The 13645-nt window shown below is 35.1% G+C and overlaps 1 protein-coding gene across 3 annotated transcripts in view; it reads left to right on the top strand.

The window, feature by feature from the left end:
* The window catches only part of PCCA (propionyl-CoA carboxylase subunit alpha), a 492766-nt gene that overhangs the window by 179601 nt on the left and 299520 nt on the right, over nt 1-13645 (top strand). The window lies entirely within an intron of this gene.

Below are 13645 nucleotides of genomic sequence, written 5' to 3'. Positions count from 1 at the left end.
TGTATGTGTATGTCAATCAATGAATATTAAATGCCTATGATATTCCAGGCACTCTGACAAGGGCTGAGGATACAAATTAAAAAAAAAAAAAGACAGTTCCTGTCTTCAAAGATCTTAGAAGCTTACAATCTAATGGGGGAAGAGAATACATAAAAGGAAGTTGGAAACTGTGGGGCAGGAAGAAAGGGAGGAACTTATCCAGCAAGATTCTGTACCTCTTGTACTAGCTTGTTAGTCCCTTCCAAGTTCTTTGTTCCATAAATCTTATGTCTTTTCCATTTTTTCCCTCAAGTGCTCTCATTTCATGTATGAAAAGCATTTTTAAACTTTTATTTTAAAACTCTTTATTACTTCCAGGAATTCTAATTGAGTTTGTACCCAAGCTCTGTTTTCCTTGGAGGATGTTTTAGAATCATTCTCTTTTGGGTTTGTATCTTGTGCTTCCCTATCAGCATAATGGTTCTTTATGGTGGGATTAGCTTTTGGTTTTCTCTTTCTTGTCTACTTTCTGACTTGGACTTGATGCTAGGGCTGACCTCTGCTGCTCTTCTGGAATGAAGATCTGGGCTGGTCCTGTTGCTCCTTTCTTGGTGTATTAAGTGTTGTACAGTTAAAAATCTGATTGCTGCTCTCTGAGCTCTGCAAGTTCCTGGTTTGGGTTTATGAAAGAATAGATTGCTTGCTGGATTCTTGTTGGACCCTGTTAGCCAGCTAGAGTGCTCATATAGTTCAGAGTGGCAGAAATATAGGCTCCCTCTTTTTCTGGCATTTCTGCCCTGGTGAGTCTTCTTCAGGTTGTGCTGGATGGGATCTACTCCTCTGCTCCATTTCCCATCTCTTTATCTTTGTATCATCTACTTCCCATGCCTTGAATGCACCCCCTTTTCACCTTTGCCTCTTAAAATCCCTTTCTCCAAAATTTTGTTCAAGTCCCACTTCCTATTTATGCCTATCCTGATCAACTAAGTTGTTAGTATTATAATATGAAATTACTTTGTATTTGCTTTCCTATGCACACCTTATCTACCACCTGTTTTGAGCTGTGCCTGAGTAAGGCCAGTCTCCTAGTAGTTTAGGTTCAATATTGGAGAAAATCAATGAGATTCCTTTAGGTCATTCCCTTTGAGGTCTTGAGCTCTTCTGCCCTATGCTAGGACATAATTTTGCCATGTGTCTGAAGTGTTTTGTGGCCATTGCTGGGACTTGAGACCTCTTGTCTGTGGTAGAACTGAGGTTGACCCCTGGGAAGAAGATTGCTGTGGGCCTTAGCTGCCTGTGTTGTCTGTTCAGAAAGAGCTCCTGCTGTGACCTGACTGCCCTCTTGTAATGGCACAAAGGCATTAAGAAATGCAAAAAGCAACCGAGGCAGAGACTGCTCTAGGCCAGTACTTCTGCTGTTTCTCACATGTAAGCAGGAGCCTTTTTCTGCTGGCATTGGGAAATGCTGCTGGAGCTGTAGTTCTGTGTTTCCTGAGTACCTGATAGGAAGTTCCAGAGATAGAGAATTGCACAATTTGCAGTTATGAGAACGTTGGTGAATTAAACTTACACAGATACCTGCTTGTTCTTAACTAATTAAATGGAGGTACATTTAGTACTGTCTATACTCCCAATTCCAGAAATATCTCTAGGCTCCTGGGGAGAATTTAGTATTGTTCTTTTGAGTACTTTTCCTAATGGCTTATATCAAAGAATAACCACAAAGTTGAAGATATAAAATTACGGTTAGTCTCTTGAATTCTAAATTTAAAAAAAACAAACAAACCAAAAATAGCCCTGTTTTTTGGGAAAGAAAACCCATTGGTTTTATTTTTTGGTTTCATTTTAAGTTCTGAACTACCTCCCTCCCTCCCAACCCTGTGGTAAAAAAGGTCACCATTTGACACAGATTTATAAATATTTGTAAAGCCATACCATGCGTACCTCTATTTATGAGGTCTTTCTCTGGAGATGGATAGCATTTTCCTTCAGAGGTCCTTTATAGTTGATTTGAGTATTTATAGTACTCAGAATGACTTAGTTGTTCACAATTATTCCTTAAGCAGTATTGCTGTTACTGTATGCAAAGTTTTCGGGGTCCTGTTCATTTCATTCTTCATTATTTCATGTAAGTCCCTGTTTTTCTAAAACCAGACAGTTTATCATTTCTTACGGTGCAGTAGTATTCCATCACAATCATATACCACAACTTGTTTATCTGTTCCCAAATTGAATGGCATCCCCTCAATTTCCAGTTCTTTACCACCACAAAGAGAGCTGCTATAAATATTTTAGAACATATAGGTTCTTTCCCCAATTGATAAATGGTCAAAGGATATGAACAGGCAATTTTCGGAAGAAGAAATTAAAGATATCTATAATCATATGAAAAAATGCTCTAAATCACTGTTGATTAGAGAGATGCAAATCAAAACAACTCTGAGGTACCACATCACACCTATAAGATTGGCAAACATGACAGAACAAGAAAATGATAAATGCTGGAGAGGATGTGGGAGAGTTGGAACACTAATTCATTGTCGGTGGAGCTGCGAGCGCATCCAACCATTCTGGAGAGCAATTTGGAACTATGCCCAAAGGACTACAAAAATGTGCATACCCTTTGACCCAGCAATATCGCTACTAGGACTGTATCCCCAAGAGATCATAAAAATGGGAAAGGGTCCCACATGTACAAAAATATTTATAGCAGCACTCTTTGTAGTTGCCAAAAACTGGAAGTCAAGGGGATGTCCATCAATTGAGGAACGGCTGAATAAATTATGGTATATGAATGTAATGGAGTACTATTGTGCCATAAGAAATGATGAACAAGAAGACTTCAGAGAGGCCTGGAAGGACTTATATGACCTGATGCTGAGTGAAAGGAGCAGAACCAGGAGAACTTTGTGCACAGCAACGACCACAGTGTGCGAGAGTTTTTTCTGGTAGACTTGGAATTTTGTAATAACGCAAGAACTTCTTAAAAAAAATAAAATAAAATCCCAATGGTGGTTCTCTAAGGCAAAATGCCTTCCATACTCAGAGAAAGAAATATGGAAGTCATTCGCAGAATGTAGCAGATCATGTTTGTGTATGTGTATGTTTTTGTGTATCATGTTTTGATTTGTTATATGATTTCTTCCATTTATTCTAGTCTGACTACATAGCATGACTATAGTGAAAATGTACTCAATAGGAAAGTATATGTAGAACCTATACAGAACTGTGTGCAGTCGTGGGGAGGGAGGGGGGTAGTGGGGGGTAAGTGTGGGGGGGGATAAAATCTCAATTGTATGGCAGTGATTGTTAAACATTAAAAAATAATTTAAAAAAAAAGAACATATAGGTTCTTTTCCTTTTTCCCTGGTATTGCTGGGTCAGAGGGTATAGGCAGTTTGATAACTCTTTGAATATAAATCAAGATTTTTCTCCAAAATGGTTGGATTAGTTCACAGTTCAACCAACAATGTATTAACGTCCTGATTTTTTCACATGCCCTCCAACATTTATCATTTTCCTCCTCTGTTGTTTTAGTTAGTCTGATAGATGAGAGATGGTATCTGAAAGTTGTTTTCACTTGCATTTCTCTAATCAGTAATGATATAGAGCATTTTTTTATATAACTATATATAGTTTTGATTTCTTCATTGAAAAACTGCCTTCATATCTTTGACCACTTATCAGTAAGGGAATGACTTATATTCTAAAACAAATTTGAAAAGCTTCTCTGTATATTTGAGATATAAGACCAAACCGTCTATAAATCCCCCCCCCCCAATTTTCTGCTTTCCTTCTAATCTTGGCAACATTGATGTTATTTGTACAAACCCTTTTTAATTTAATATAATCAAAATTATCCATTATATATCTTGAAGTGTTCTCTATCTCCTGTTTATTCACAAATTCTCCTCTTATCCATAAATCTGATATGTAATGTGTTCCATGTTTCTAGTTTTCTTATGCTATCTCCTCTTACATCTGGGTCATATATCCATTTTGATCTTATCTTGTTAAATGATGTAAGATACGGATCTATGCCTGATTTCTGTCAGACTGCTTTCTAGTTTTCCCAATAATTTTTACCCAATAGTGTATTATTATCCTAAAAATTAAAATCTTTGTAATTATCAGACACAAGGTTGCTATAATCATTTACCACTGTGTATTGTATGTCTTCTGTTCTACAGGTCTGCCTTTCTATTTCTTACCTAGTAGAAAATAGTTTTGACAGTTATCATCTTATAATACAGTTTAAGATCTGGTGCTTCTAGACTTCCTTCCTTTACATTTTAAAAAATTAATTTCTTTGCTATTCTTGCCCTTTTGTTCTTCCAAATGAATTTTATCATTTTTTTCTGACTAAGTAAAATAATTTTTTGACAGTTTCATTGGGATTGCATTGAATAAGTATATTAGTTTAAGAAGAATTTTCATTTTTATTATATTGACTCTGCCCACTCATGAACAATTTATATTTTTCTAATTATTTAAATATGATTTTATTTGTATAAAAAATGTTTTAAAATTATGTTCATGTAATTCCTGGGTTTATCTAGGCAGATATACTCCCAGTTATTTTACAGAAGTAACAGTTATTTTAAATGGGGTATCTCTTACTATTTCTTTTCGTGGGGTTTTATTGGTGATATATAGAAATGCTAATGATTTATGTTGGTTTATTGTATATGCTGCTGTTTTGCCAAAATTATGTTTCCACTTTTTAGTTGTATATCTGGGATTTTCCAAGTATGTTGTCTGCAAAGAGGGAATAGTTTTAGTACCCCAATGCCCATTTTGCCCCATTGATTCCTGCAATTTTTATTTCTATTATAGTTTATTATAACTATTATATTTTTATTATATGTTATATATTGTTATACTGTTATTGTTATGTATATGTCATACTATTATAGTTTTACTGTATGTTTCCATCTGTAAATTCATTTAGCTTTTCCTTTAAAAATGTGGATACAACACACACATACTTACATATCTATACATATTATATATATTTATATATATGAGAGAGAGAGCACATTTGATTACTATAGGAATCGTATTGCTATTGCTTCATTTTCTTTGATTCCTTTTATCATAATATAGTTTCCCTGTTTATCTCTTTTAATTAAACCCAGTTCAACTTTGACATAATGATTACTACCCGTGCTTTTTTTTCCTGCATCAGTTGAAGTATAAAAAATTCTATTCCAACCCTTTATTTTTACTGTATATGTATCTCTCTTTTAAAAATTTCTTGTAAACAATGTATTGTTGATTCTGGTTTTTAATCCATATTTCTATCTGTTTCTGTTCCATGGATGAGTTCAAAGGTATAATTATTAGTTGTGATTTCCCTCCATCCTACTTTTCATCACTGGTTATCCTTCCTTCTCTCCCTCTCTCTTTACCCTGTCCCTCCTTAAATATCTAATTGACTTCTGACCACTGCCTCCCCAATCTGCATCCCTTCTAAGAATTTCTCTCTTTTCTTCTCCCTTCTATTCCTTAATTTACCAAACCTTCAGAATCCCTCTCTCATCCTCTCCCATTATCCTCCTATTTCTTGATCTGCATATCCTTCTAAGAGTCCTTCCCTTACCCTCTCCCCTTGCCCTTCTATTTCTCTGTAAGTTAAAATGACTTTTAGATGTATGTTATTCTCTCTTTAACTTAGTTCTGATGAGAGTAAGGTTCTACCAGACTTCTACTTGCTTCTGTCTCTATAACAGTTCTTCTATCCATGCCTCATTTCTATGAGATATTTGCTCCATTTTACTTCTCCCTACCCAGTTTTATTTTTCAGCATCATCTAATCATACTCAACTCAATCCTAAGCCTTTTATTTTTGCATGCTCTTCCAAACTATCCAAGTAATGATAACATTCGTAAGAGTTTCAGGTAAATTTCTCTTATATAAGAAGTAAAGATTTTGACCTTATTAAGTCCTTTATAATTAGTCTTTAATAATTACCTTCTTGTATTTTTCCTGAGTCTAATAGGTCAAGTTTTCTATTGAGTTCTGGTGTTTTCTTCACAAGCGTCTGAAAATACCTTAGTTCCCTTCATTTCTGTTTTTTTTTTTTCCATTCAGGTTATCCTTGGTTGCAAGTCCAGCTAATATTTTCTTCAGAATATAATTGTTCCATGCCCTTCAATCTTTTAGTGTCGATGCTGTTAAACCTTGTGTTATCCTGACTGTAGCTTCATGGTATTTAAATCTAAGTTATTTTTAGCACAGTTATTAGATTCTCCTCAGGTGTTACCTATCAGAGATTGCTCCATGAAGTCACCCATCGATGGCTGGCTAAATTCTCATACAGTTATAGTGTTGAGTGCTGCCAGTTTAGTTGTATTATTGCAGAACAGTTTTGTCCAATATTTCTTCTTATATTTAAGGTACTTTGCTAATTTATATGTTCTTCTGCCTTCTATATGCAAATAATCATAAATCATGATCATAGAGAAATGTAAAAATTGTTTATAAACAACAAATGAAAATTGGAAATAAATGCTGTAGTCAGGAAGTTCCTAAGTAGTTTAGAGGAGGCAAAGATTATTTCTGTCTAGTAGTTAAAGGAGAGCTTAGTCAGGATTTTGGATTTTTGGAGGGTCTTGAAGATTGGTTAACATTTGGTTTGATCAATAAAAAGAGAGAGGCCATCCCAATCAGTGAGCATTGGTACTGATTTAGGAAAGTCTACAACTAAGGAATTTTGAGTTTTTAAATATAATTGAGTCAGGAACTCTTGTTCTCTCTAACCAGCAAGTCAGTTAACTAATTAGTATTCTCTTAAATAAACCAAATGATTTCACTGTTATTTATTCATTATTATAGTACTCTTTGTACTGCAGTTTGGAGAAAGAATCTATTTTTTTAATCGAATGCCTTGTTTCATCATTCTGCTGTTTATCCAGTGACATACCATACAAGTGATTGAAATGCTTTCTGTTTTTATACTTGCTCCAGTATAATTGTATCTGTTTCTTTGGCCTCAGTTAACTGTCTTCATTCCCACAAGTTCCTTTTATGCTTTTTTTGGTTTTATCTCTTGCCAACTTTTCCTGGTTCTATCAAATGAATTATTGTTGGTGTTCTCCATTTTTACATGTTCTTCAATGTCATAGATGTTTATGCCAGATTCAGTATCTATTTGTCACTTGCATCTAGATATTTTTCACATGATTTTTACTGCATTTAATTTCTACTCATTCCCATGAGTTGAATGAGCTATATTTTAGAATTATTTAAAGCATATAAATTTTAGACTTTTAAATAATCAGATTATTTTGGTTTATAAAAATATTAAATTACTAAGACCATTTATGTTTTTCTTTCAAGTCTCCTAAAATTTCTGGGGAAGATAGAAAATACTCTTATAATAAAATGATTCTTTCTCTTCTGTGTATATGTTGTATATGTTTTTTAACCTTCTGTTTGGTTGTGTAAACATAGAAATTTTTCCTAAAACTTTTTTTCAGATTGAGTAAGGAAGAATCAGCTTTGATTTTACAGGGGTCTTTAGTAATGAAGATCCTTGGTTTAAATCTTTCACTGATAGACTTATTTGAAATATAGACTAGCAGGTAGGACCATAGAACATTAACAAAACCAAGACATAAATCCAGTGATCAGCGTTGGACCTATAATTTTTCTTTCTTTGAATCTCCAAAACGATTTTTAAAGCACAATGGGATATATAAAAAGACTTCTTATGTATCCACTACTAATTACAATCTAATTACTGGTTTCAAATCTGAGTTTTGCTCCTTATCTGACAGCAAGATTTCATAACCTCTGGGTGGCTTTCTTATTTTGGAACCACGATTCTGAGGTGTCAGAGTCCGTAAGCTCTTGTTAACTCAAATAATGGTTATGGAAGGCAATGTACTTGATTTTCTTTGTCACCCCAGAATTTCAAAGTAGATACACTTTGCATAATAATGTTATTTCAGATATTCAGGGTTTCATTTTAGTAGGTTGTGCTGGTTAATTGTTTTGTGTTTTTGTTTCAAGTCCAATCTCTGAGATTTAATTGTTCTTAGTTCTTATCTGACAAGAAGTCTCTAATGAGTGTGTCAGTTTCCTTAACAGATGTTTCATTTCTTTTTCACAATTGAAGATACAAATTCCTTATAATGTCTCCCTTGATTTTTTTATTGAGAGCCTGAGGCATTTTGACAGCTGCTTAGTAATTTTTAGTAAGAATAATTTTGATTTGTAGTATGGCCTGCTGAGATATGGGATGGAGCAAATAATTTAGACCCTTTCATGCTTAGGAGTTGACACCAAACCAGTTAAGCTTGGGCTATATCCTTTTGCCACAAATTTTATTATTTAATTGCCTTTGTGATGATTACTGCCCTCTTTTATTCCATATTTGATTTGGGAAAGGTAATATGTATTTGATTGCTTAGTATTTCTTAAGCTAGTTACCAGAACATCTATTTCTCTTTGTGATCCTATATGTCTGTTCCTATAATCTATAGTGATGTATCTTGTTACAAACCCTTTATTTGTATTCATTTGGCAGCAACTCTTGGAAATTCTTGAAATTTTGACTTGCTTTTGTATCACTTCTTAAATAATCTCTTGGATTATACCCTTCTAAAATTACTATTTGTAGTAGTAGTAGTAGTAGTAGTAGTAGTAGTAGAAGATGAAGAAGAAGAAGAAGACTATTAGCTAACATTTATATTGTACCTTAAGATTTGCAAAATGATTTATATATGTTACCTCATTTGATCTTCACAAGCACACTCTGCAGGTGCTATTACTGCCTCCCTTTTCCGAGGTTGAAAATTAAGACTGAGAGAGATGGTTACATAACTACTAATTACCTGAAGCCAGAATCAAACTCAAATCTTTGAGGAAGTACTAACATTTTAGAAACAGTAATCTCTCAGTGAATAGTTAACTTATATAATAGGTTACCCTGACCAATGTCTATTACTTCACAGTGGCTAAATCCTAGTGAAATCTTTTTCAGTTTTCTCTACTGTTCACACAGTTGCCTTCTACAGCACACATGAACTGAATTGTGAAAGTTTTCTTAAGCCCTAGGTGAAACATTATATATAAGAAAATCCTAATATACTGGCCTTCCTAAGAGACCAATGGATAATGAATTTCTTTGGTTAAACAAAATATTTTCAAAAGCATTATGAGAAATCAGTATTATAATAACTAGGGTATTTTATGAGAAGGTGGCAAGAGAGTATATTTTGGTTAATCTACTTTCTAAATCTAAAGTGTTTTGGGGGAAGCTGTAATGTCATTGCAATACCCACAGCGGCATGCATACTACGAGTATGCATGTATAAACACTCTTCCTCAAAGATGAAGCCAAAATATTTATTCAGATGCCAGAAATCCAATTCCACATGGTAACAAGAAAGGTTGTACACATTACCAATGGAGGGAGGACCACCATCCCCAAGCTTTCCCTGCGTCAGACCCCCTCACAAACAAGCTCCCTTCGGCAAAATCATTCCCTCTCTCACTCATGCTAGCTGCTCTGCCTGCTCTCTCAGCTCCACCTCATTCTCTCTGCTTGCTGCATCCTTCCTGCTCCACCCACTCAGCAAGATCCTCCCACCCATGGGCTTCAGGTAATTCAAGCTGTGCTCTGGGCCAAAGCTCAAAGCAGGTCATATGGGTTTATTAAGGGGCAGGGAAGATCTTCACATTCTCTTAACATTACAAAAGGATATCACAAAATACCTTTAAAGAATTAAGAGCCGTCATATAGTAAAATTTGCTTGTCAGATCTTGGGCTTTGAAGTTAGCTCTTTTCCAAAATTACAATGCCGTGATGCTAGTAAATGAAGAAATTGCTGACAGATATTGTCACTACTTTCTAAATGAGATATGCTTATGTTTTATGGTAGAATTGGTAAGTAGTTGGTACTACTTCTTTATTTTTTACATGTTTGTGTTTTAGGCATAATGGAAAGAAAATCATGAAAGAGGGCAGAGTAATAGAAAGGCTCTTAAGAATTTCTTGAGGGTCAGATTGGACAGATTGCTAAGTCCATAAAATCAAGTCAATTTCAAGAACGTTACTAAACAGTTAGTATGTTCTAGGCACTATGCTGAAGTGCTGGGCTTACACAGAGTATATGATGGTATTGTTGAGGAGTTGGAATAAGGTGTACGAAGATTGGAAGGTATGACGATTATTAGGGGATTTAAATGTCAGATGATTTCATATGTGATCCAGGAGATAACAGGATCCACTGAAGTTTATTGAGTGGTGGGGGAGGGAGTAATATGGAAGAGACCCTCACTTTAGGAAGATTACTTTTTTATTATTAATTTATTTGTTTTCAGTTTTTTTATAATCACGTCCACAAGTCTTAGATTTTCTCCTCCCCCCCTCCACGATGGCACACAGTTGTACATGGGTTCTACACATACATTCTTACTAAATACATTTTCACCTTAGTCATGTTGTGTGGAAGAATTAAAATGAATGGGAGAAACCATGAAAAAAACCAAACCAAAACATAACATGAAAAAATAGTCTGCTTCATTCTGCATTCCAATTCCATAGTTTTTCTCTGAATGTGAAAGGCATTTTGCCTCAAGTCCATTGGGAATTTTTTAGGTCCTTCCGTTCCTGTGAAGGGCTAAGTCTACCAGAAAAATTCCTCACACACTGTGGTTGCTACTGTGTACAAAGTTCTCCTGGTTCTGCTCCTTTCACTCAGCATCAGTTCATATAAATCCTTTCAGGCCTCTCTGAAGTCTTCCTATTTAGCATTTCTTATAGCACAGTAGTATTAGGAAGATCACTTTGATAGCTCAATGGATAGATTGGAGAGAGGAGAGACATTTAAGTCAGAAAGACTAACTGGAAGGTTATTGCAATAGTATAGGCTTGAAGTGATGAAGGCCTTCCTCTTAGTGTTGGGGACACATAGCTTGGGAGGCTAAGTGACTGAAAGGGTAGTGGTGTCCTTGACACATGCCAAGTACTGGGAATACAAATACAAGCAAGAAAGCTCCTGCCATCAAGGAGCTCACTTTCTAAAGAGTTTTCAACTCTTGTATGAGTGTGTATATATGAGTATGTGTGTGTGTGTATGAGTGTGTGTATGAGTCTTTGTGTATGAGTGTTTGTGTATGAGTATGTGTGTAAGGGTGTATGTATGAGTCTATGTGTGTGTGTGTGTATGAGTCTGTGTAGGAGTGTGTATGTATGAGTATGTGTATGAGTGTGTGTGTGTGTGTATGAGTCTATGTGTGTGAGTGTGTGTGTGAGAGTCTATGTATATGAGTCTGTGTGTTTGTGTGAGTGTGTGTGAGTGTGTGCGTGTATGTGTGTGAGTATGTGTGTGTGTGTCTGTGTATGAGTGTGTGTATGCTGGAAAATAGAAGGAGGTGGAATGATGAAAGTTGCGGAATTGTCAAGAAGAATGATTACTGAGTATAGACCAACCACTTGAATAATTTAGGAAAGCATTGATAACTTTTCAGAGATGTTTTTATCATATGGTTAGAACTAGATTGCAAGGAGTTGACAAGTAAACAGTAAGTGAAAAGGAGGAGCAATGTTCAGCTTTTGTTTAGGAATTTCTCTGAAATGCTTTTTCCTAAACCAACCCTGTCCCAAACTCTGCTATATCTGTTAAGATCACTATCTTTCTTCCAGTCATTCAAAGTTTTGTCCTTAACTAACTCTTCACACTCATTCATTCTTCACATTCGTTGAATTGCCAAGTTTTAAAATCTCAAATAACTTTTGCATTTATGTTTCTCTTTCCACTTAGACCATAACAAACAAGTAATTTTAAGACTCTTAGTACCTCTTGCCTGAGCTATTGCAGTAATTCTGTAGTTGATAACCTTGTATCTATTTTTTGTGCTCTGTACCCCATCTTTCACACTCTTGCTGAGTGCAGAACTAAAGCATAGTTCCAGTTATATCACCCTTTTGCTTGAAGGGCATCAGTGGCTTCCTGATGTCCCTAGAATGAAATATAAAATCCTCTGACAAATCAAGCCTTTCATAATGTAGGTTTCAGTCCGTCTTTCCAGCTTGGTTATATATTATGCCCTCTCATAAACTAGGTTTTACCTGAACTGGCCTACTGCTTTTTTCCTTCCATAAAGATTTCATCTCTTTTTTGTATTTCTGTGCAGAGTGTTCCTATATATGGAATGTTCTTTTTCCTCACCTTTGCTTCTCAAAATCTGCCACTCACTAGCTGCGTGACCTTGGACAAGTCACTTAACCCCAATTGCCTCATCCTGGATCATCTCCAGTCATCCTGATGAATATTTGGTCACTGGATTCAGATGACTCTGGAGGAGAAGTGAGGCTGGTAACCTGCACAGCCCACCCTCACTCAGAAAAAAAACAAAGTCAAGTGCAAGTCATGTCATTATTTCTCTAATGGCATGGTCTTCTTTGGCAACAAAAGGACGAACTTGCTTCTCAAAATCTATATCATCCTTCAAGTCTCAGCTCAAATGCTGCCTTCTTCAGCAGACCCTTTCTTATTTTTCCATTTCTTTGATATAACTAATTTGTTTTTAAAAATTGCTAAAAATCTATTTTTCTACCATCATTTCGTTGAATTAAAAAAAAGAAAATCTTTTTTGACAAATGTGTGGATAGCCAGCCAATCAAATTTCCACATTGTCTATTTTCAGTAGACAGTTTTCTGCACCCTGAATCCATCATCTCTCTGTCAGGTGCTAGATAGCATCATTGGTCCTTTGAAATTATGGTTAGTTATTGTATTGATCAAAGCTCTTCAATTTTTCACAGTTTTTTTTTTCTTTGTAATTTTGTTTTCCTTGTGTAAATTGTTCTGGTTCTGCTTACTTCATTCTATACCAGTTCATATAAATCTTTTCAAGTTTTTTTTTTTAAACCAGCCCTTTTATCATTTCTAATGCACAGTAATATTCCATTTCATTTATATGCCATAATTTGTTTTAGCCATTCCCCAGTTGATTTTATGCCAGCATTATGTATCCCTTGAATGTAAATTCTGTTAGGGAAAGAGTTGTGTTACTTTTGTTTCTATAACCCCAGTTTCTGGCACTTAATGTGCTTAGTAAATGATTGTTAATTGACATATTGACCAACACTAGTTTGAATGAGCTGGCTTGTTTAAGTGAAAAGTGTTTTAAGGATAGGAGACAGTTGAGCATGTATTGACATTTGGCAAGGAGCCAGTAGATCAAGGAGAGGGTGTAGATGAAAAGGATAATAATCAAAGGGGCAAGCTTCTGGTGGACTTGGAAGAGATGAGATTAAGGGCATGCATAAATAGTTTTTTCTTGGCAAGGAGAATAACCGTGTCAAAGAATGGGAATGATATAGAAGGATTTTAAAAGGAAAGAAGTTGTCTTCATTTTTGTCTATCAAAGAATCTTTTATGATGTTAATAATTAGAATGAAAGCATGTGGTAAGAGAGACTTGCTTTAATGAGTCAATTTTTAAGTTAATAATCATATTTATATAAAACATTAGAATTTGGCAAGGTGTTATATGTCGAGCATATAAGTCAGATAGTACAAGTATCATTATCTCCATTTTATGCTTGAGGAAACAAGCTCAGAAACAATAAATGACTTGTTCATGATCACATACTTGTCATATTTTAGATCTGAATTTTGAAACTATATGTTTTATTTCTATTTCCAGC

The sequence above is a fragment of the Notamacropus eugenii genome, chromosome 6, assembly GCF_028372415.1.
Source record: "Notamacropus eugenii isolate mMacEug1 chromosome 6, mMacEug1.pri_v2, whole genome shotgun sequence".
In the NCBI taxonomy this organism is placed as follows: domain Eukaryota; kingdom Metazoa; phylum Chordata; class Mammalia; order Diprotodontia; family Macropodidae; genus Notamacropus; species Notamacropus eugenii.
Note: the sequence above shows the minus strand (reverse complement) of the source record. Positions and strands in the feature narration are given on the sequence as shown.